Source organism: Macaca fascicularis, chromosome 5 (genome assembly GCF_037993035.2).
Source record: "Macaca fascicularis isolate 582-1 chromosome 5, T2T-MFA8v1.1".
NCBI lineage: Eukaryota > Metazoa > Chordata > Mammalia > Primates > Cercopithecidae > Macaca > Macaca fascicularis.
The window spans coordinates 184,916,002-184,939,135 of record NC_088379.1 but is presented as its reverse complement, the minus strand read 5'-3'; the positions used below and the strand labels follow the sequence as shown (position 1 = coordinate 184,939,135).

Genomic DNA, 23,134 nt, shown 5'->3' with positions numbered 1-23,134 from the left:
CTACTTTTTCATTTCCTAGCTTGATTAGTACCTTTCAGGCTCATCATAAATTACTTTTGGTTATATCTAAATTTGTGACTAACCCACAGAGAGAAAGGATAATAACCAAAATTGAGAAATATAAAGTAATTTGATTCCAATTCTTCAGGTATGCTTAAATAAAAGAACACTAAAAACTATTTAAATCAACTTAGCATCAAACAAAAAACTTCCTTCAGTGACTAGTTGTGTATTTAACAAAAATATTCCTATACATACACATTTCACACAGTAAGATTCATAATATGCATGCCACGTTATCAACTATCATATCTAGTGTGCTTTATAATTTCTATTTTAATATACATATTTATTAAAATCATATTTCTTTTGTTTAAGGTGCTTAGGAAGAAGATGTGATGGTTTTATTTCTCTGTGTAAGTTAGATCTGTTTTAGGAAGGTTTCCTATTATTATTTAAAGGTCTATATTAGGTTGTCACGTCTAATACTAAGCAAAGAATCCACCCATGTTTTATATTGAGGTAAAATAAGAATGCCACTTCACCTAAGAAAATAAGATGTTCCATAGAATAGATAACTAATAATATTCCAAACATCTTTGTACCTATGAGATGTTCACAATTTTAAGATAAAACAAGTCTTACTGCCAAACACCTTGGAACTGACCAGCTGTTTATTTGTAATTTTAGGCCAGAAAGGGTCTTGATTTTTCACTTTTAACTGAATTTTATTTTAAGAAAATGGATAACTGCTAAAGTCATTGAGACAATACAGCATCATCTCCCTGAGTATCGTATTTACAAAATTGCCTAGAGAAACACCAACCATTTCCTCTTTATTCCAGTCTTCAATTACGTGTTTATCTCTAGGCCTCTTTATTGACGAGACCAACTGATTTACACTAAATAAAAATAATAGCAAACATTATTTTGAGTTCTCACTGTAAATTATTTTTATGCACATTTTATAATAACACCTAATACTCATAATAACCCTCTAAGACTGATACTATTGTTGCTCACATTTTAGAGATGGAGAAACTGAAGTTTTGAGAAATTAAGTGACATTGCAAGTCACACAGTCATTAAGTGGTGCAGCTGGCTCTGAAGTCAATGTCTGCCTGAATCTCATCTTTTGATCGCTGTGAGAATTGTGCCTCCAGTTTTATTCTCTCTTCCATATATCTTTAACCTCACTCTCGTTCCTGGTACTTTTTAAGCTTCATACCTCTCCCATTAAAAACAAAAACAAAAACAAAAATCCCAGCTTCATTTGCTGGAGTGTCCTTTCCCCGGTGTGTGTTCTTGGCATTTTTGTCAAAAATCACTTGGCGGGAAGTACTTATGTTTATTTCTGGGTTCTCTATCTGTTCCACTGGTGCATGTGTCTATTTTTATGCCAGTACCATGCACCATGCTGCTTTGGTTGGTATAGCTTTGTAGTATATTTTGATGTGGTGACACCTCCAGCTTTGTTTTTTTTGTTTGTTTGTCTGTTTCTTTCTTTTTTTTTTCCTAAGATTGCTTTGTCTATTCAGAGTCCCTTATGATTTCATATGAATTTTAGAATTTTTTTTTCTATTTTAGTAAAGTATGTCATTGGTATTTTGATAGGGATTGCATTGAATGTGTACATAACTTTGGGTAGTATGGACATTGTAACAACATTAATTTTTCCAATCTATGACAATGGGATGACTTTCCATTTATTTGTGTCTTCTTCAATTTCTTTCATCAGTGTTTTATAGTTTCACTGTAGAGATCTTTCATCTCCTTGGTTAAATTTATTCTTAGGTATTTTATTTTTCGAAGTTTTTATAAGTGGGATTGTTTCCTTGATTTCTTTTTTAGATGTTTCACTATTGGCATATAAAAACACTACTAAATGTTGCATGTTGATTTTTTATCTTGCCACTTTATGGAATTTGTTTATTAATTCTAACTTATTTTGGTGGGGTCGTATGTATGAGCATGTCGTCTGAGGACAGAGACAATTTTACATTCTCCTTGCAAATTTGGAAGATGTTGGACAAACTGCATATTCACATGCAGAAGAATGATTCTAGACTCCTATCACTAACATATAAAATCGACTCAAAATGAATTAAAGACTTCAATGTAAAACCTGAAACTATAAAAGTACCGGAAGAAAACATAAAGGAAATGCGCTATGGCGTTGGTCTGGGAAAGATTTCTCAAACAAGCCCTCAAAAGTCCAGCAACAAAATCAAAAACAGACAAATGGGGCTTCTTCAATCTCAAAAACTTCTGCCCAACAAAAGAAACCATCAACAACATGAAGAGAAGAATCTATAGAATGGGAGAAAATACGTGCAAACTATAAATCTGACAAGAGTTTAATGTCTGGACTATATAAGAAACCTTAACAACTCAATAGAAAATAATCTCATTAAAAATGATCGAAAATGTTTTAAATGGTCAAAAGGTGTGACTAGACATCTCTCAAAAGAAGACATACAATGATCTACAGGTAAATAAGGAAATGCTAAACATCACTAATCATTATGGAGATGAAAATCAAAACTACAAGGAAGTATCATCTCACCCCAGTAGAATGGCTACTCTCAAAAAGACAAAAGGTAACAAGTGCTGGCAAGGATGTGGGGAAAGGGGAGCTTACATACACAGTCGGTGAGAATGCAAATTAGCACAGACAAAAAAATTACAGAGGTTTCTCAAAAAATTAAAAATAGAACTACCATATGATCCAGCAGTCACACAACTGGGTATATACCCAAACTAAATGAAATCAGTATTTAGAAGAGATGTTTATCTGCAGCCCCATGTTTATGGCAGCACTGTTCACAGGAACTAAGAGACTAAGAGATGAAATCAGCCCAAGGGTCCATCAACAGATGAATGAATAAAGAAAATGTGGTAAATTTTTATAATAGAATACTATTTAATCACCAAAAATCGAATTAAATCCTGTCATTAGCAGAAACATAGATGAACCTGGAGGATATTATGTTAAGTGAAATGAGCCAGGCACAGAAAGACAAATAGCACGTGCCACTGCTTATATGTGGAATCTACAAAAGCTGATCTCATAGACGTGGAGAGTAGAAAAGTGGTAATTAGAAGCTGCGGAAGAGAAGGAAGGGAGGTATAAGGAGAGACTGCTCAATGCACAGAGTCACAGTATTGTGGGAGGAATAATTTCTAGGATGCTATTACACACAAGGGTGTTATCGCTAACGATATTCTATGGCATATTTCAAAAGGGCTAGAATAGAGGATTTTGATTGCTCTCACCACAAAGCAACAATGAATTTTTGAGATGATAGAAATACCAAATACCCTGATTTGATCATTATGCAATGAACATATGTATTGAAATATCTCACCGTACCCAATAGATATGTACATCATGTGTCAATTAAAAATAAATTTATTAAATAATTAAACCAGTTTTTAAATACAGCTAAAACAACAGTCAACAAAGAAATAGAAAGCCTTCCTTAGTTCTGTTGTCTGTTCTAGCTACTGTCAAATTTCATGCCTTTCCTTATTTAAACTGTTTCTGCTCTATCACTCTTCAACCCAGCACCATCTGGCTTCAACTTCACCACTCTACAAATCCTGCCCTTGCTAAATAGGGTAAACCTGTGACTTTATTAGGGATTCATTTCAGGTATGAATTCAGTTGTGATCTTAACTAATCCATCTTTTGCAATGGGCTCATCATCATCATCATCAGTTCTTTCTTGTTAATATTCTGAAATTGTACTTTACTGGCTCTTGTTCTGCTCCAGTCTCTTCTTAGACAACACACTTTGGGGCACCCTTCTCATTAGAAATCTATGCTCCCTAGGGTTCCACTTCTCTTGCAATTATTGATGCACATATATAACTGTTTGCAAATCACCTTTACTCGGTAGTTCAATAGGCTCAAGTCCCCCAGAGCAAAACATATCTTTTTTCATGAAACTGCTCCTCTTCCTATATTTATGTACCCCCATTTAGGGCATCATTCATTAAATCAAAATAGAAAATTATACAGCAAATTTTTTTGTTTATTCTCTCCCTAGCTCTATTTCACTAACACCCTATGTAAAATAATGTGTAAAGTTCTTCTGATTGTAGTCTCAATATACTTATCTCTTTGTCTCTATCTAATCCTTCCCTCTATCCTCAGCCTCTTTTTTATTGCTCACTTGATATTTCTTTTTGGAAACACCAACCTGATTTAGTCCACAGTACTTATGCCCCTACTCATGCCCCTTGTGCCTTAAATGACCTTCAATTCCAGCCGTTCACCTGCACAACACTCCCCGGGTCTACTCTGTGTAGGTACCACTCCCTCTGCAACTTACTGCATGAATCTAGGGCCTCTTTTCAGTTCTCTCCTGACATTCTATGCATATCTATAGCTTTCAGGTTTTTTTAAATAGAAGTAAAGCGCAGTGGTTAAATGCATTGCCTCTGTAAGCAGCTTTACCATTTACCAGCAGACAGGTTACTTAACTCCTTTTTAACCTTACTTAACCTCTGTTCTCACCTCCACCACAGTGCAGAAGGAATAGAGTAGTTACGAGTAGAAGTAAACTGTTTTGAGCAAGCCTGCATTATATAAACCACTTTACAATATTAATGTTATTGTTTTGAATATTTTCCCTCTGGACTTCCAGTAGACACTAAGTTGAGGGCAGGGTTCATCTTAGTATCAATAACACTGCACACAAAGCACAGGGTAAGGGTCTCTCTAAATTTAAATTGCCTTGGAAGGCTATGTGACCCAATGTTCTAAATAAATGACCAATTTTATTGGATTTTGCTCCCTAATTTAAACTCAAGAGGAAGTAGGCAAGTAAGATGATGATCAATGGGGAATCTGGCTTGAGACCAAAACCCTATGTATGATTTTTCAGACGTCACCACAGGCAATTACAGACCACCTGGCAAGCCTCAGAGGAAAGAGCTGCCCTCCCCACAATAGACTGGGTGCACAGCCAGTGCACTGCAGTCGCTGCAGGGAGTTGCAGTCAAGGACTCGAATCCCCTGGCCAGCCATACTCGTATGGATATCTATACTCCCAGATCATATGTCTTCATTCAGATCTTCTTTATCTGGAATTTTCAGCAGAGGCCTTCTCAGGTGCCTCTGCTAAGACCCCCTTATTAGGGGAGCAGGGAAACATAACCACAATTTTCTCCATGCTGACTCGGTGCTCAGTACTTTTCCAGTCTAGTCCTATCTTACCCCTTACCCCTAGCTGCTGGTCCATAAAACAACACGATTTTTTTTTTAAAGGACTCCCAAGGCATAAGATGACCATCACATCTGTGTTGATTCAACTGACGTTCAACCGGTGCCATGGTCCAAACTCCTCCATGAGGTCTCTTTTTCCGGTTTAGTTTCCTGCCTACATCATTGCAGTGAGTGATTAATTGACTATTACTTTATTGGGGGTTATTGTGTTAACTGACTACTCAGACAGCTGGCAGCTCAGCTCTCTCCAGCTCTACTAAGCTCCTAACAACTGAGCAAGACATGAAAGATGGAAGGAGATTGCAAAGGAAAAGTATTTGGGAAAACAGTATTTTGCTGCCCCCACATTAAAGGATGCTATAACCTTTTGAGTGGCTCAATGATCTAGAATCAACATACTTCTAGAAGATATCTTAAAAATCCTCTAATCCAGTTTATTCATTTAGAAGTGAATATATTGTAAGCCTGGAAGACATGTGACCTGAGGGCACAGTTGGGTGCTGAAACAAGGTCATTTGACTCCTAGTCCAAAAACATAACTTTCATAGTGTTATATGGTATGTAGGGTTGAGTCTAAAATACTACCAAGTTCCAGAGTATTCTGTTTCTTAGTTCCCTTTTTGGCGTTAGTGTCTATGATGTCACTTAATCATATATCATGATGAATTAAATTAGGACAATCTGAGAGCACATGTGAAAATTCTATGTATCTGGGTCACACAAAAGTCAAGTATCAATGTCTTCAAGTTGCTACATGAACTTGTTTCAGAGTGAAGGCTAAAGATTTTCAAATGTATATCTTCTATTTGAAATTAGGTAGATTTAGATGGCAAAAAGTACACATATTGGCTAATAGGATTTAGTATTTTGTTTTAAATCAGATATATATATACACACACACACACACTGCAATTTTATTTCAATCATACAAAGTTAGTGTGTAGGAAATTTAAGTGAAACAATTTTAAAGAAAATAGTTACGGTAAAAATAGCAGAAAACTGAAAATTCTAAAAAGGAAGTACACCTAAAAGCATGAGAATTCAACATTCACTAGTGTTTCATCTTCAGTTTTGATTGACACTTGATGCTTGCAAAAAGTTTTTAAACAAACTTTTAAATCGTGATGACTATTCTGAAGAGGTTTCAGCACCAACACTAAGATTTGTACATTCAGTTTGTTTGCAGTTGACTTGTTAGCCATTTACATAGTGTATAGTACAGATTTGGCACAGGTTAGATCACAGGGTTGAGGAAAGCAGTAATTAGAAAGGATCCCCTAAACTGTACTCAACTTGAGACATCCAATGTACAAGAGCACAAAAACCATTATAATAATGTGGTTCTAAGGAACATAGTTTTGATAAGGAAAGTAATTAAGCTTCTGTTCCCCATTTTAATTACTGAAATCTCTAACAGTGACACAACTGTTATGTATACATGACAGCAAATGTATATAATAATTCATTTAGATTTCTTGGAAGGAACACATTTAGCAATCTGGGATGATGGAAAATATAGCATAATTCAACATTAGTTCTTTTTGTCATTTTGCACAGACATCATGTTAATATTAGACCAAGGCACAAAACGTTTCGCGCATAAACCCAGTCTCTTTTAAGATTTAGCATTTTATTTTAGGTTCCTATCTTAGTTTGGACCACTTGTACACAGTACTCTACCTAATATAGACTATTTAACTCATTTTTTTTTGTCATTTTATTTTTGACATGAAGTCTTGCTCTGTCACCCAGGTTGGAGTGCAGTGGCATGATCCCGGCTTACTGCAACCTCTGCCTCCTGGGTTCGAGCGATTCTTTTGCCACAGCCTTCTGAGTAGTTGGGATTACAGGTGTGCACCATCACCCCCAGGAATTTTTGTATTTTTTAGTAGAGAGGGGGTTTGCCACATTGGCCAGGCTGGTCTCGAACTCCTGACTTCAAGTGATCTGCCCACCTCTGCCTCCCTAAGTGCTGGGATTACAAGTGTGAGCCACTGCACCCGGCTTAAATCGGTTTTAACTGAAGACTTCTAAGAATGAGGGTGTACATTTTAGGGAGAAGACTGCATGTTCTCCAACTGCAGGTATTCCTCAATGAGAAGCAGTGATAATGCACACTTTTACAAAGGAATGGTGATCAGTGTCAAAAGTGCTCGTGAGCACATGAGGTAAGGTAGTGCATGATTATTCCGATTTTACAACAAAGAAAACTGGATGAAGCTGAGAAGTGATTCGGGTCTTCCAAAACCTACTATAGCACTTTCTACCACAGTGTATTCAGTGGTTACTCTATGAGCCTAATTTCAGAGTCTCAAATGACGTTGAAATAAAGGACAGGAAATCAAGAAATTCATCTTTGAGAACAGATAGCCTCTGAGACTCATCTTTGTGTGTTAAACTTTTCATTGTTACCTTTTCATTTCTACTGCTTGATATTTGTCAGTTTCCCCTAGCTATATACATCAAATGCTTGTACTTTTAATTTTTTTTTTTTAAGAAAGACAAATACTGCTGGCATGAAGCTAAAACTCATGCCTTAATAACTAAAACACATTTTGCAGATCTGCCAACTAAATCTCCTCACTAATTGCGTGCCTTCTATAATAAGAGCCAAATTAAAAAAAAAAAAATCTCATTGTAAATAACCCTAGTTCTGAATAAGACCATTAACCTCCGTTAGACTTTAGATAGCATGAAAGATCTCAGTAAGAATTACAAAGGAAGTCTTAGCTATTTTTTATCCTTCATTGTGTTGTTTATTTAAATGAAAATTTTTTTCTGAGTTTGTAAATTATGTAAATTTTCTTTTTAAAAATCTATTGTTATCATCATGCATATGGAACACTATAATGTCTTTTAACAGTAAACCCAAAAATAACAGTTACTGATCTAAAAATTATAATTTATCTTCTAATAAGCCATTCATTTATTCACTAAGTTTAGGCATTTAAAATGGTTAATCCTAAGGTTAAGATTTTTCTCTTTAGAAAAACCATCTAAATTATTCTACAAATTATCTGCCAAGCAGAGCAAATCGGAATTTAAAAAAGGTAACGTCAAAAAAAATGTTAAATACTTGCACTCAAATGGAGGGGGGAAAAAAAAAAAGAAAAAGAAAAAAAAAAAAAAGCTTGTTTTGATGGAGCAAACACCACAATGAAATATCTTATATATTAACACCACTAGAGGGCTTGATACATTTTGCTTCATAAAAGCATTTCTTACACCAGGGCTTTTTTTTTTTTTGGTATAAATAAAGTTCTATATGCTTATCATTCTAATCATGGTTATTTTTTAAAAACACACACACATGTGTACACAGATAAAATGTTCGCTTAAGTGATTGTATCAAAGGGAACTTGTATAAAGTGAACCCTGTTTTAAGCAACTTAAATAAACTGGATGGTTTCAAATATCACGTAGTCTTACATTTCATTGAAAAGTATTTCTGCAAATCTGCATTTAACAACATGGTTCTGATAAATGGCCTAACCCATGTTAGAAGAAAATTATGTTTTAAGTAACATGAAAATTCCCTTCTGTTGTAAATTACCAATGATATTAATTAAAAATAATTTCACTTCATTTAAAATCATCTCTATGATATAGGAATGTTTACCTTCAAGGAAATTTCTCTATGAATCTAACCTAGATAAATTATATTTAAAAACACATATTAAATATTATCATCTCTCAATTTCTTTTTATGTAGGGCAAGTAACACACTTAGTAGGTTTGATTTTTGTCTTGATTGCTAACTTGACTTTAAGTCAATTTCGTTATTCAGCCATATTGCGAATACATATTTTTATGGGACTATGAAAGAGTAAAAATTATGACTCAGGTAAAGCAAGCACATCTTACAACTTTTTCAGAAAATGTTATTTGTCCAGTCAAAATATGAATTAGATCCACCACCTGTTTTGGATGTAGGTACAATGTTACTACAAATAAAAATTTCAAAATCTGAAGTGTAAAGTGGAAGTTATTGTTACATTCTAGAAAATAAAATAACTCTAGTTTTACAAATACAAAACAAAATTTTAATTGTTTCCTTCTCAGAGACTTTTCCAAATTATATGTTCAGTTTTGGGGGAAAAAGGTAATATGATATTTAAAAAAGAGCTTTCATTATGTAAGTAATTTCTTTGGGTAATAAGTCCAAGTTAGTAAGATAATAAATAAGTTAAGAAGTCAAAATATAAGACATATTTGACATTTGAACCTTTGTACACATATTCATATTTGAACGTGTATTGTGGTGACAGACAACATATGTAGCCATCTGTACAGCACAGGTATGACCAACACGAATGCCTTACTGGTATGTTCTAGTTGACTGTCAGCTAAGATGTCTACATATGATTTCAAAATCTAAAGAAACTCCAGTTGTCTGGAGGCTTTTCTATCAAATACCTTCTCTGTCTGAATTTCCCCCTGAGGTTGTATGTTTCCTTGTCATTCACAGCATCAAAGACATTGTAACCTAAGAGATATAATAGGCCATCGTTAGTCTAACAGTGAAATGGCTATCAAATTCAACCTCTTCACCAAGGATAATAGCACTTAGCCCAGAATTACATTAGAGTGCTGCGGGATGTTAAATTGGAAGCCTATTTCTTCATTTATATGATCGGATGAAGCCCTCAGGCCAGTTTATAAGATTTTTTTTCTGTTTATGAATGCAATAGTTTTGTATGATAAAATTATAGATGCATGAGTAAAGAGTACTTGATAACTTCATTAGATACAGATTGAACATTCTATTAATTGAAGTTGGTGCTATAATTTTTGGAATTTCTACAGATTCTAAAACGTCACCAAAATTTAAATAGCCTGGCTTGTAGAAGCTTCTCATTCTGTTATTTTTTGAATCCCGTAACTCATAACGCATTTCTTACTCATAGCAAGATTATGATTCTTCTCAGCAAAGCTTTACAATTATTTTACTTCCTCATCAGAAAGCTGTCACATTCTCAAGAATATTCTAGCAAAGATCACTTTGACATCATAAATAATTATCATTTTGTCCTTCACTTTTGTTTATATCAAATATTTACTCGTTATAAGGGATTCTATAACCAGAATAATTTTCCCCTTCCGTGTTGCTATCCCTGCTACTTAGTATTTTAGTTTTTAGTGTTCTGCCCATTACTGCTACAATACTACATCTATTTTTCTTAAATTCTGTGAAAGTGTACAACATTTGATGTTATCCAGCAACAAAAAAATAAACATTCTAAGTTCATTAGAAAATACTTACAGTGACACACGTCTATTAGCTGTCCTAATGCTTCATCCAGAATAAAGATCACGTGAGAGGAATATCCAGAGGTGATTTTTAATCTCCTTTCTCTAGTTTACATGATCACTGCATTCAAGTCTGAAAAATAAAAATTGTAGGCATATTACTATCAAATAATTATGTCCAGTTCTAAGTAATTTGTAAAACAAGAAAATGCTTGGCATTTCAGAGAGCACGGTAAGTTTTTAAATACTGAGTGAATAAATGATTCAGAATTTTAAAAACTAAATGTATATATGTAGCAAAAAACCATCAGGCCAATAAAAATTATATTAAAATATGCATTAAGTAGTTGAAATATCACCCCTTTTACTCCCCAAATAAGTTGGGAAATGAATCTCCACACACTCAGGGTGATCTTAATCACATTTATTCTTGTAAGTATATTTAGGATAATAAGAATGATAGGAAATATATATCTATTTATATATATATTTTACATAATATATATTTAACATAAATATATATTATATAATATATATTTACATGTATTATATATATTTATATATATTTATATATATATAATTTCCATTAGTTAAGTGACTCTTATAAACCAACACTGAATATTTGAATGAGTGAATAAATTAATTTCTAGTATACGTGCAGCCATGGAAAAGTCCATTTATCCTTCTATATCCAGTAAGCTATGTATATCCATATTATGTTTTAAAAAGAGAGCATTTATCTAAATATAGTGAGAGATTCATTAAATAAATTATTAAAAGAAAGTATGAATTTTTCAATAAGCTGGCCATGGAGAAGACAAACATCTGAAGGTATCTTTAAATTTGGTGACCTCCCATCTGCAAAGGGAAAGGAATGTGCCTTCTTTTTGCCTCTAGTTTAGTTATTATTTGAACTCAGACCAATGGCGTTAATGGAAAATACTTCCAGTGGAGTTGGTCTTTATGGTTGCTGATCCGTATTACACTGTTTCAATAAGAATCTGTTTAATATCTTCTAGTAATATCTACAAAGTTTTAAGATATGGTTGCTTTATTAAAAAACAAAAGCAAAACTTTTGAGTGAAAATGCTATCACACACTTACTCCCACCTCCCAAAGTCAGAATTTAGTGGATTCGTTTCATGTGAGCCTTGAAGATTGTCACAGAGAATAACAGTAGCTGAAGTTACCCAATGTAACCTTTGTAATCTCACTCACTGTGAGAGGAGGATGCAGAAAGAATAAATAACTTGATAAAAACCCACCTCTACAAAACAAAGTCTCTACCTCTCAGTGCAATTACTAAATGTCAGTCAGCAGTAGCATTGAAGGCGTATAACCCACTTCCTTTCTGATTGGTTGGTATGCCCATTCTGATTTTTAATATCACCCTTGCCTCTGGCCCATGACTTTTTATTTCCTTCTTGATCATATAATTGTTAGTTCTTGCTGTTCAAAATTTCAAAAGATAATTATATATTGATAATAATTGTACATAAAAATTTCAAAGTAAAGAATTGATCACAGTTTCAATTTCATATTTTCTTCAGTTATAACTTCAATTTTCCTTTTTTGTTCACTTTCTTTCTCTTCAAAGTCCAATATTATATGTAAGTTCTCTTTTGCCTTCCTTTTAAATATATCATATCCTTTCTAATGACTTCTATATTTGGTCCTTTGATATTTTCCACAGCTGTTATTCTACTGACGCTTTTGCATAACTAATTGTTAAGAGGGTTAATGGAAGGGAATGATTGTTGTTTGCCAGTAGGCATACACTGCCAATCTTTTCTTCCTATTTGATTTATTCAAAAAATTATTTTTAAATGACTTGACTTGATTGGCCAATATTTAGCCTGGCTTGCTATTTAATTTTAGTGTTTTTTATTTATGAAGTAATATAGATGGCTATAGCTTAGTGGAACCCAGTGATATTTTTTCTGTGTTAAATTTTCTAAAGTTAATATCCATACTATATTAAGAAATCTGTAATTTGAGGGAAAATACATTTTTTCATAGATTTTCAAAATTCAAAATCTGCATACCATAATCCAGGAAATCCACAACTAAGAAGGAGGTCAGCACATATTTGCAAGCTGTTGATATTTAGGCATAGTATATTAGCTCTGTAACGTTTTCAATGGTATTTAAAAATCTCAGAATAGTCAACTAAAACAGCTACGTGTTGGCTTCACAATATTTTGGTAAGTATGTCTGGGAACCAAGCCACCACTCAAAACACAGTAATGGTCAGAAAGGAACACCGCATTCTGACTTCCAGTTTGAGATTCAACATGCAGAGGCTCCTGTCCATTTCCCCTTAGCATCCTATTCACTCCTCATCAGAAGTCACTGCTCCCTTGAAAAGTGTTTACCTCCCTCTCACACACTTAAATCCACAACAGAAGTGCTTAAATACTTGGCTAAAACAGAAAAGAATTTGCATGATTATGATAACAATAACAACAAAATAACAGTAAATAGGATCTATGAATGGTGACTCTGTGTCAGGTTGACATTTTATGTGGCTTTTTTTTCATTTGTATATGAAATAAGTACTGTGATTATCATCTTCACACTGCATATCAGTAAAGTGATGCCAGGAAAAGCTAACTAATTTTCTCAGGGTCATGCACCTAGCTAGCAAGGAGTCAAACCTGTTTCATGACAAGGTTGATCCCATGTTCCTTTTATTAAATCATGTCATTTTGTGACTAAAATATTTGTGATAGAAAATAAAGCTTTTACATTAACCAAGTAATTAATGTCATAATATATAATACATTACTGGCAAAACTTCAATTTTAAAACTATATAATGTAAACATGTGATTTTTTAAATGATAAGAAAAAATGCTGAACATGGTAAGAACTGAATCTTCTGAAGTATCATAGTCACATTAAATTAAATAATAAGGATACGAATGTCAACATGCTAAAATGCTGAATTTCAGAGCTAAGTCACTGTAGAATATATATGGGAAATAAAAAGAAAATATTTAGGTGTCTTTCAGAAATACATAGTTCAAATGTATCCTGCGTTTTTTAAGTTTCCACAAATATAAATAATCATATATACCTGATTTTCCAACATTGAGGAAGATTTAAAACAAAATGTAAAAGATGTAAACATGTCTATACATTGAGCCATTTAAGTTAATACAATATTTAAGTAATAAGATTCAATCCAATCCTGTGTCATTTACATTAAAATAAGTGAAATATTGAGTCTCCAATCACAACCCTGCTAACCCATATCAAATAAGTTCATATTTTTGACAGAAAATGTTTGAAGGCTAACAGATTTATTCTTTCAAAATAAACCAGATATGAAAAGAAAGTAGGGAGGCTGTTGTAGAAAGAATTTTAAATAAATTAAATTACAACTTCATCCTATATGCATTACTTTCTCATCAGTAGTTCACAATAAAAAATATATATAGTATATACCTTAAATGACAATGACAATTTTAATTAGGAAGAGTTCTTTTTTTAGCTTTTTGCTATAGTTTCTTGTTTGTACATTTGCTTTATAATTCCATGCTAGCTCCTTCAATGACTAAAGAAACTCTTGGCTTTCACAAAACCCAGTATGCGAGTTGATGTAGAGATTTGCTGATGAACTTCAGGAGAAACATAAAAAATACATATCTCCGTGATTTGCAGGGTCAAATCAAGCTAATAGGCTACGAAATTGAAAGAATGCACAAATTATAACCTCAAGAAGTATGTCATTTCCTCATTAAAAGTCTTTAAAGTTAATTGTAATTCATGTAAATTTTTCTTTTTTAAAGATCTTCCATGCTGAATGGTAGTTTTAATATGTAAGATTACATCTAATCTTTTTTAGGTCAGCAATTGATAAAACCTTTGTAAATGAAAAAAAAAAAAAAACTTGACATTTACTGTTCAATAATCCAAACAAGGACAAAGAATTTGTCTTCTAAGTATCAGCTTGGAAGGGCACAGCACTTACAGGATGAAGAATGGCGGGGGAAAGGCCAAATGCACATTGGTCCATAATGATAAAGCTGTCAAAATGTGGAACTGGAGGGAGGTGAATTATCCTCAAAGAAAATAATTCCTTTAGTTAGAATAGTAATTGTTTTTAAAAGTTACCTAAACATTACTGGCTAATCATTATTTTAAATTGCACAGATAACATCATTATTATATTCTGAATTTCACTAGTTCTTTTTTAAAGGTATGGATCACTGTTGCAAATCTTCCTAATCAATTACTAGAAATATTAATTTTCTTCCATTTTATAATGTAACTATTTTATGTTGTGAACAATTTGTTTTGACTGATTCGTGTTTCTGAAATAATAGGAAAGTAACAAAAAATAAAATGACATTTATGATTAGAACATTTATATTTATAACCCTTTAAAATACAAAAAAAGAACTTTGTCAGGCAACTTTTTATACAAAGATATAAAAGGCAGAAGATACACATTTAGAGATTTTGCCATCTCATTGAGGAAGAGAAACACACACACAAAACTCACACAAAAGAACACACACAAAAGAAAACACACACACAAAACAAAAGGCTGTTTTTTCTTAAACCAAGTCAAACTGGTCCTTGCACCCCTACACAAGAGTCGTAAAACACTTGGCAAGGTCAAAGTCTTTTCTGTACTGTTCAACCAGTTGTCCATTCTGAGTCCTCATTGGATGCAAATACTGGTAGCATCGGACCCATTGAATTAGTGGCTTCTGAATCTATCCGGAAATGGTTTATTTACTTGCCACCTCTTTCCCACCTGGCTTGTCAGGCTCCTTGGCTGGTTCTTCCTCATTTCCAGATCTAAGGCCTGCTCAGTCTTCAACTTACTCTGTCCCCTTTTTAGTCTCATGCTTATATCTGCATTGTCCAATGCAGATAAAACTCACCACGTGTGGTTACCTAAATGTAAATTTAAAAGAATTAGAGTTGAATTACATTAAAATATATGGCCATTCAGGCCAAAATCTTGTTTACTCTTGTCTTTTATCTTCTATATCTAAATAGTCAGCAATCCATATGGACTCCACATTCAAAATATTTCTATCAAGAATATACAGTGATTTTTTAGTCTGGGTGCAGTGGCTCACACCTGTAATCCCAGAACTTTGGGAGGCTCATGAGGGCGGATCGCCTGAGCTCAGTAGTTCAAGAGTAGCCTGGGCAACATGGCGAAACCCTGTCCCTACAAAAATGCAAAAATTAGCTGGGCATGGCAGTGAGTGTCTGTGGTCTCGGCTACTCCAGAGGCTGAGGTGGGAGAATTGCTTGAGTCTGGGAGGCAGAGGTTGCAGAGAGCCGAGATCACACCACTGTACTCCAGCCCTGTCTCAAACAAACAAACAAACAAACAACAACAAAATAATGTCCAGTGTTTCTCAAAAGAAGACGATAAAAAAGTAAGTTGGGAAGGAATAGAAAAAGTGAGACTATAGACAGAAATCAAAATCTGGAAGTAATTCCACTTCTAGGAAATCTATTCCAAAGACATGATAGCAAAAATAGGAAAAAATACAAGCACAAGGCTATTCATTGCAGCACTATTGGTAATGGTAGAGTGGAAAGAACCTAAACGTACATCAACAGGGGACTGGTTAATAATCTAGTACCTCCACAGAATGAAGAATTTTGAGGCTACAAAATGGAATGAGGTATATCTCCATATATTACGATGGAGCAATCTCTGGGATGTTTTGTAAATGAAAAAAAGCACAGTAAAGAAAAATGTGTATGAAATGAAAACTATACGTGTAAGTGTATGAAAACTAAATGTGTATGAAATGAAATCTATATGTTTTTGTATCATATTATTTATAGTATATAAAATACATATGAAATTTAGACATAGATACAGATATATTTCCAGAACCTTTTCACTTCTAATCACTCCCCAAACTATCACCCAGGCATAAGCCACCATTTTCTTGGGCCTGGATCACTAAAATAGTTTTTTAAAGACAGTAGGGTCTGCTTCCATTCTTGCCTCTAAGTCCATTCTTAAGACACAGTGACCCTTAAGATTAGGTTGGAGCAAGATAAGCTCCTGCAAAATTCATCTAATGGCTTCCAATCCCCTTCCTATAGCTTTGCAGATGTCATTTTATCTGCTCTAGCCTCTCCCTCTCATGAACTCTGTTTCTTAGTGTACTTGAACCACAGCAGCCATGTTTCTGCCTCAGGGCCTTCACACCTGCCTCCTGCTTTCTACAGTCTTTCCTACACCCATCATTATGCCTTTGTCTCTCACTTTTTTAGTCTTTGGTCAAATATTCTTCTAGCTCCGGGACTTCATCACACTATAGAAATGTGATCTTTCTCCCTCACATGTATCACCTTGATTTATAATTGGAATAAAGGATTTCCCTCCTGTCTTTTCCTAATTTATACGTTGATTAATTTCCAGATATATTCTCTATCATAGATAATCATACTACTATTCTTCGTTTAAAAATCCAACCACTCTATTTCATAATGTGCCTTTTTATACTACTAAATATAGCAAGGCCATAATTCCAAGTTAATAAATTTTGAATATAATTCATTCGAATAATATTATGATTGTTTTTGCATGTATATTCCATCAAATAGTAATAGTAGGTAAGTTTTTATCTGATTTATGAATATTAAAAACAGAACTGCAATGAACATCCTGGTGTATGGGTCTTTGAACACTGATCCAATATTGCACTAATTTCAAATCCAAATACTAGAATTGATTTGACAAATGATATGGATATTTTTGATTTGGATCAAGTATTATACAATTAAACCATTTTAGATAGTAAACACAACTTTATCTTTTCAATCATTACTAATGATGATTTTTTAAATTTAACGTTCTTGAGATTGAATATTTTAGCTGATACGGTCCTTTTTTTAAAATTTATTACTCAATACCCTATTCCTCTACTCATTTTTCTAATGAGCTGTTGAGTATTTTTCATTGCATTGCATAAGCTGTTTGTATATTTAGGTCTATTAACATGTTTTCTTGCTATTACACATATGCAGAGATATATACATATATCTATATATACACATTTACGTAAATATCATGTCTACACATGTAATTTCATTGTCTTTCAAATATATTTGGGAAATGTACTACTTTGCCATTCAGAAGTTTCTGTTTTAATTAGTCAAGTCCATTGTTTTAATTTTAAGCTCATAATTTCTGAATTTTGCTATAAGCACTGTTTTTTACTGGATATTTACCTACATTTTTTTCTTTGCATATGTTTGCACTCTGGTTTATGAATAATATAAACATAGCATGCACTTAACACTCAAGTTCTCTGGAATTAGGTTGCTATTTGGAGATTCCACATTGTGCACTTCATTTCCCATACCCTTCCCCCCAGTGAATAGACAACTGATTTTAAAGATATATTGAATATTAACTAGAGCCAGTTTCTTAGCTTTCTGGGCTATTTTTCTTTCTTGTTACTAATTTGCCTCTCTTTTCCCATAAGATTTTTCCTTTCTATTCCTAAATGTTTACATTTCCAGACCAGTAGTTCTTAGTGGTATGTGGATACTGAGAGTAATATAATCACTTTCTGAGTTGAGAGAAGCTTCTGGAAATTACACATGCTCCTTAGAGTTTCTAATATCATTTTTAGAATAACTTTTGGAAGTAAGTTTGAAGTTACTGATCTCCAGAGGCCTATTACTTCTTTTTTGAGTAAATTGCAAAGTTTAACAACATGATGCAGATTTAAGATCCAGTAATAAGGAAGTGTTCAATGTTTTTCCATAGTTTTGAAAATGTAATCTCCATTCAGAAGGGTATTCCATATATATTGCTCATAGATGAAGTTTTCTCCCTTGCTTAAAAAAGTCATGTTACGTGGTGATTAATCAAGTTTTTATCTCTCCTTTTTTTTTTCTTTTCTTTTGAGACAGGGTCTCGCTCTGTCACACAGGCTGGAGTGTTGTGGTGCAATCATGGTTCAGTGCAGCCTTGACCTCCTGGGCTCAAATGATTCTCTCACTCAGCCTCCAAAAGCACTAGTACCACAGATGTGAGCCACGGTGCCCAGACTTTGTCGCCTCATTGATTTTTAATCTTACCTTTATTGATTTTGTCTTTTCATTCCATTGAACTAATTTATTGCCTTACTTTTACCAAACTCATTATTTCTTGTTGATGATGATACCAGGGTTAAGTATGTAATGTGCCAACTTTACAAATATAGTCACCTAAATAACTAGGGGTACTAGAATACTCAGGGAGGTAAAAATAACAAATATGCATCTTATATTTGGGATGGGTAAAAATTATTTCATTATATAAATATAGAAAATGAAGCTCAACAAAATATTTAGCTGTTGGGAGGGACAAGCAAAGATACCTTGATTTTTCAACCAGGCTTTTTCACCACAGAGCAACATTCCATACAGTGTGGCATGCATAATTGCTTATGTTTATCAAAGTGTAACATAGACCTTATGTCTGGAGAAGACTCATTTAAAGCAAAGCATTTCTTCTCTGGATATTTAGATCTTTTCCATAACCATGTATCTGTGTGTAAACATAAATTTATACATACATATGAAGCATTCCAGAAATTGCAGGAATAAAAGTTTATGTTAAATAAAAGTTTATGTTAAATAAAAGTTTATCCCCAAAACTTCTTATGTTGAAGCCTAATCACCAGTGTGATAGGATGAGAAGGTGGGGCCTTTGGGGGGTGATTACAATGTGAAGGTGCAGGCCTCATGACTGGGATTAGTGCCCTTATAAAACAGGCCCCAGAGGCTTTGTTCCTTCCATCATGTGAACACACAGCCAGAAGACGCCATTTAAGAATCAGGAAACATGCCCTCACCAGGAACTGAATCAACTGGTACTTTTATCTTGGACTTCTCAGCCTCCAGAACTAGGAGAAATGAATTTCTATTGTTTAGAATCTACTCAGGCTATGGTATTTTGTTATAGAAAATGCATGGCAGAGGCAAATTATAAATCATTAAAGAATTTCAAATAAATACATTTGATTATATCAATATAAGATTTTCATAGTAAGTGTTGTTAACTATAAGACAGAGAAGTTTCATTTAATATAATTAACACAAATCCTATAACATAAAAAATAAAAAGCCTTGCTTTGTCCATATAAACTCAAGTAACACAAATATTACACCATTACTGTCATGAACAGGTTCAAAACAGGCAGCAAGAATTAAAAGTGAGAATAAATGCTATATACAGAGAACATAGTACATACAGTGGAACCATTTAGTATGTTTCTCAACTTATATTTTCCGTTTCTACGAAGCTATGAAGCATTAACACATATACAGAATACATGTGAATATATTGGGTATAGTACAATTAAACTAATGTAAAGTTCTATCAAGGTAATTCTTATTTTACCCTTCTTAATTCTGCTATGTCTTATAATGGCACCTCTCTATGTCTGAATATTATATAATATAATGCTCCATTTTTAAAAATGTGGATATCTTATGTATTTTTGTTTGTTTCTTTTGATAACTGCTATATATTTCATCATTTTATTTTTCATTCATGAGCGCAAAATGTTGTAGTTACACATAAATGTAAACAGTTAAACTATGAGGTTTGGTGTAGTGGTAGAAAATTATTTAAAATCATCTCAACAATATGTAACTGTTATAAAAATAATCATGTACAAACTCTAATTTATTAAATATTAAGTTGAATAAAAATTATATTCACATTATAATTAAAAACACATTAAAATACATACAAATAAAACAAGGAATAAAAGGAAAATGAAAATAAGAAAGTTAAGTCACTAAGAGATGAGAATGTGGGAATTTTTTTTGTCATTTTTATTATTTCCTATAATATTTGATTGCTATTTGTATAACAACAAAAATTTTGAAAATTATATTTAGAACTGGATTCCCAAAACATGTTGGCATTGGGTTTGTATTTCTGTGAACTTGTTGACAAAACTTCCAAAGCTATTGTTTGTAACACCCCATCCCTGGACACACACACTGTCACAGAGAGGCCCAAAGTATCACCATGAAGTATAACCCGAAGAAACAATTGAAAGTAATAGCTATTATCTTTACACAAACTACAGATGTGTACAGATGCACACAAAAGAATTTGAAAACCACAACAACAAGATCAAATTGTTACATCAAATACTCATTATGTCTTTTTTACAGGCCAGATGTATTTTAAGCTGGTACATACCTAATCAAACCTACAAGAAAGGCTTAATTAAGACTATTTAAATTCATTCCATTCTGCTAGTGTTGCATCTGTCGGTAAGATCAAAGCAAGAGTGGCAATTTTCTTTCTACTGACAGAATATATGTGTGTGTGTGTGTGTGTGTGTGTGTGTGTGTACATATATATTTTACAATACAAGTACTGAATTAATGTATATATTTCAATTTAAGTGTTCACTTAAAGTAAACACGGTTCTGTGTTTCTGGAAATTATTATGTGCATAGCATGTGTAAACCTTGGAATTTCTAACAAATATTTAAATATTTTATATATCATAAATAATAAAAACAAGACAAAAGTAATATGGACAATCTAGGCCTTTTCCTTAAAACATAGCTCTTTTTTTCTATTATTCCTAAAAGTCTTCATATCCTAAATCAATCTATGATTGATTTATTTTATTAATAATGCCATTTTTCTCTTACTGGTTCACTCTATGCTAATTCAAGTTTCAATAATATAATTCTAAACGGAATCTGTTTCACAAAATCAGAGTCCATTCTCTACCTAAAACTCTGTTCATGACAACCTTTCCCTGGGGAGAAAAAAATCTGGTAGTAATAATTCATTTTATAATGATTTCTTTATTTTCATGATTTTTATTTCTTCAAAGTAATATGCAAACTTCCTACATCCCACATTCTTCATACTTAGAAACAGGATGTTACTATATAGTGAAATATTTTAGAATATATTTCATGTTGTTTCCAGTCTTGACTACAGAGGGTAAAGTGATCATACAAGGCCGGGCGCGGTGGCTCAAGCCTGTAATCCCAGCACTTTGGGAGGCCGAGACGGGCGGATCACGAGGTCAGGAGATCGAGACCATCCTGGCTAACATGGTGAAACCCCGTCTCTACTAAAAATACAAGAAAATTAGCCGGGCGAGGTGGCGGGCGCCTGAAGTCCCAGCTACTCGGGAGGCTGAGGCAGGAGAATGGCGTGAACCCGGGAGGCGGAGCTTGCAGTGAGCCGAGATCGCGCCACTGCACTCCAGCCTGGGGCACAGAGCAAGACTCCGTCTCAAAAAAAAAAAAAAAAAAAAAAAAAAAAAAAAAAAAATAAAGTGATCATACAATTACTTGCTATCAAACTGTACCTTCATTATTACCTATCTATTTATAACAACCTCAGCAAAACTATAATAGCTTTAGGTAAGCAGCATTCATTCTGGATGAAAAGTTTCCAGCTTCAGTATGGTGGGTTTCATTTGGAACATCATGGGTTCTGAATACACACATAACTACAATTTTTTAAATCTAAGACCAATATTTCTTTTCATTTTAACATGCCTTAAATTAGTATGCATACTACAATGGATTCCAAAGAAACTTGCTGGCCATTTCTGTCTTTCTCCCAGGAAAGCTGATATTAAATCAATGGTATCTTTTACACATATTGACACCTTAGAACTGAGAAAACAGAGTAAAAGCTAAGGATCTCCAAATGGCTTATGCTAGCAATAGCATAACAGTATATTAACTCTACTACCACTGATCATTTTATTTTCTTGAATGTGTCTATATTAAGGATCATTCAAACATTTATAATATGGGTTATTTCACCAGGAATTGTTATTTTTTTAAGACATATCTCTTATCAACTGTAGTTAGTGGAAGATTATCAAAACAATTACCTCCCAAAGCAAATGTTATCTTAACGCAAAGTGTCCACATAATGAATCAACAAACTTTGCATAACAAAACTGCTTTAGATATCGGAAACTTAAACGGATTCCAGGATTATATATATTACTTGTTTTTAATTGCTTACACTAAAAGCTAGTAACATTTCCAGCTTTACTTTCAAATTGGATCTGGTGTTAAAGCACACATATTAGCTTATTTACATCTCAAATCTGAATTATACTAGCAAATACATCACACTCATCAAACCAGTTACACAAAGAAAAATATTATATTAGCGCTGTATCAGTTAGGTGGTAGAATTAATTTAAAAGAATAACCAAAGGAATGAAAGTCTTAAGAGTGATTGAAAAATATGCAAGAAAATATACATAGCTGAGTTAATACATGATACAACCTACCACTTTTTAAAAAGTAAACTATCCAGAACTTCACTGAAATAGCTATAATTTTATTAATAAAATATTCATTACCAAAATCGTTGCTCATTTAGAGAATGTTTTTGCTATTTATCCTCATAGCTTATTTAAAATACATTAACATGCCTAACTGATAATTTTAATGGACCAGGTGTGTTGGATCACAATTTATTTTTAAACTTACTATATCCAAAGTAGTTTTTGTTTTTATCCTATGCTGCTTGTTTCTTTACCTCTGAATGAGCATGGGAAGCATGTGGACAGGAAGTCTGCTCAATGAGCCAGTTTTTTGGCATGATATCAGGCATTTATAAATTTTAAAAATGAACACTAAAAGTAAAAAA

At 33.2% G+C, this 23,134-nt stretch overlaps 1 protein-coding gene across 14 annotated transcripts in view; it reads right to left on the bottom strand.

Annotated features, from left to right (window-relative positions):
* TENM3 (teneurin transmembrane protein 3) overlaps positions 1-23,134 on the bottom strand; it is a 2,750,454-nt gene that overhangs the window by 2,649,421 nt on the left and 77,899 nt on the right. For all 14 annotated transcript variants that reach the window (XM_065545705.2, XM_045391898.3, XM_065545707.2 and 11 more), the window contains exon 2: positions 10,497-10,616. The gene's annotated coding sequence lies outside the window, so the exon portion shown is untranslated. The remainder of the gene's footprint in view (positions 1-10,496; positions 10,617-23,134) is intronic.